The 2645-nt window shown below is 44.0% G+C and overlaps 1 protein-coding gene across 1 annotated transcript in view; it reads left to right on the forward strand.

Moving 5' to 3' along the window:
* LOC117971250 (extracellular tyrosine-protein kinase PKDCC-like) overlaps window positions 1-2301 on the forward strand; it is a 47535-nt gene extending 45234 nt beyond the window's left edge. Inside the window, exon 7 of the mRNA XM_059024805.1 lies at window positions 1-2301. This exon is cut by the window's left edge and continues 1023 nt beyond it. The gene's annotated coding sequence lies outside the window, so the exon portion shown is untranslated.
* The last annotated feature ends 344 nt before the right edge of the window (window positions 2302-2645 follow it).

Below are 2645 nucleotides of genomic sequence, written 5' to 3' on the forward strand. Positions count from 1 at the left end.
TGAGTGGTCCATCGCCTGGTCCCTGGAGAGCTGAGTGGTCCATCGCCTGGTCCCTGGAGATCTGAGCGGTCCATCGCCTGGTCCCTGGAGAGCTGAGCGGTCCATCGCCTGGTCCCTGGAGATCTGAGCGGTCCATCGCCTGGTCCCTGGAGAGCTGAGTGGTCCATCGCCTGGTCCCTGGAGAGCTGAGTGGTCCATCGCCTGGTCCCTGGAGATCTGAGCGGTCCATCGCCTGGTCCCTGGAGAGCTGAGCGGTCCATCGCCTGGTCCCTGGAGATCTGAGTGGTCCATCGCCTGGTCCCTGGAGAGCTGAGTGGTCCATCGCCTGGTCCCTGGAGATCTGAGCGGTCCATCGCCTGGTCCCTGGAGAGCTGAGCGGTCCATTGCCTGGTCCCTGGAGAGCTGAGCTGTCCATCGCCTGGTCTCCAGAGAGCTGAACAGTCCATCGCCTGGTGCAGTCTGCCAGACAGGGCCTTGTTGAGAGGGATCGAGGTACATGCAGGAACAAGTAACCCAAATGTCAGCTCGCTCAACTCATCTCAATCAACAGGGCTTGCTTTATGATTCTATTACATAAGAACATAAGAAAGTTTACAAACGAGACGAGGCCATTCAGCCCATCCTGCTCGTTTGGTTGTTAGTAGCTTATTGATCCCAGAATCTCATCAAGCAGCTTCTTGAAGGATCCCAGGATGTCAGCTTCAACAACATTATTGGGGAGTTGGTTCCAGACACTCACAATTCTCTGTGTAAAAAAGTGCCTCCTATTTTCTGTTCTGAATGCCCCTTTATCTAATCTCCATTTGTGACCCCTGGTCCTTGTTTCTTTTTTCAGGTCGAAAAAGTCGACATTGCCAATACCTTTTAGAATTTTGAATGCTTGAATCAGATCTTTCTTCAAAACTGAATAGATTAAAATTTTTTAGCCTGAATGCATACGACATACCTTTTAAACCCGGGATAATTCTGTTCGCTCTTCTTTGCACTCTTTCTAGAGCAGCAATATCCTTTTTGTAACAAGGTGACCAGAACTGAACACAATATTGGAGGCTATGTGGTCCAGTGGTTAAAGAAAAGAGCTTGTAACTACGAGGTCCCTGGTTCAAATCCCACCTCAGCCACTGACTCACTGTGTGATCCTGAGCAAGTCACTTAACCTCCTTGTGCTCTGTCTTTCGGGTGAGACGTAATTGTAAGTGACTCTGCAGCTGATGCATAGGTCACACACCCTAGTCTCTGTAAGTCACCTTGGATAAAGGCGTCTGCTAAATAAACAAATAATAATATTCTAGATGAGATCTTACTAATGCATTGTAAAGTTTTAACATTACTTCCCTTGATTTAAATTCAACACTTTTCACAATATATCCAAGCATCTTGTTGGCCTTTTTTATAGCTTCCCCACATTGTCTAGATGAAGACATTTCTGAGTCAACATAAACTCCTATGACTTTTTCATAGATTTCTTCTTCAATTTCAGTATCTCCCATATGATATTTATAATGCACATTTCTATTGCCTGCGTGCAGTACCTTACACTTTTCTCTATTAAATGTCATTTGCCACATGTCTGCCCAGTTCTGAATGCTATCTAGATCATTTTGAATGACCTTTGCTGCTGCAAGTGTTTGCCACTCCTCCTATTTTTGTGTCGTCTGCAAATTTAACAAGTTTGCTTACTATACCAGAATCTAAATCATTAATGTAGATTAGGAATAGCAGAGGACCTAATACTGATCCCTGTGGTACACCACTGGTTACCTCGCTCCATTTCGAGGTTTCTCCTCTAATCAGTACTCTATGAACGTACTGTGCAGCATCTGAGGAACAGGTATTCCAAAAGCAGTTCTATTTTATAGATAATCTTGAGACTTGAATTGTAGCAGCAACTGATTTAACTGGGGGCAAAAATAGTGTGGCGTTTGGAATTGGATTCCGAGGCTGTTTGGTGTTTAGTCTTGTTATTTCAGCCTCAGGTCCCTCCTCCAGCATTGTAAAGTGGAAGGGGTCAAACAGCAGCAGCAGCAGTAGTAGTTGGAGAAATTAAAGATTTCATTTCTAAATGAAAATGAAGTGTGTATATCTGAAGAGGAAACAAAGCTTGTCTACAGTATTTGCTTTCAGTGAAAGCAATAAAATAATCAAACTTAACTATTAAAAATGACCATTGTCATCAATCGTCTGTTGTGTTTTGTTGTTTTTTTTTTTTGTAGCTTGTATCATTTTGAGATTTGCAGTATATAATAATAATAATAATAATGTTTATTTTTGTATTGAAAAATAAAAGAATTGTGCTCTGTGTTTGAGTTGTGATGTTTGACTGCGGGACTGCTTGCCGGAGGGTGTGCGTGTGTCTGTGTGTTCAAGGTCGTGAACCCAGGGGTCACAAGGTCACCATGTTTACTAGCTCCATCGTAACCCCCAGCCGGGCTGCTCTTCACCTCAGCAGAGTTCAGTCCCATAATCCACAGAGCAGACCAGGTGGATCCCCCCATAATCCACAGAGCAGACCAGGTGGATCACCCCATAATCCACACAGCAGACCAGGTGGATCAGACATTCACATGCTGATTCTTCAATGCAAAATAAGCAAAAACTAAATTAGATATGTTCAATTGCAAAATGACCTTCCAAATGCACTGTGA

This window comes from Acipenser ruthenus, chromosome 6 (assembly GCF_902713425.1).
Source record: "Acipenser ruthenus chromosome 6, fAciRut3.2 maternal haplotype, whole genome shotgun sequence".
NCBI classification, from domain to species: Eukaryota; Metazoa; Chordata; class Actinopteri; order Acipenseriformes; family Acipenseridae; genus Acipenser; species Acipenser ruthenus.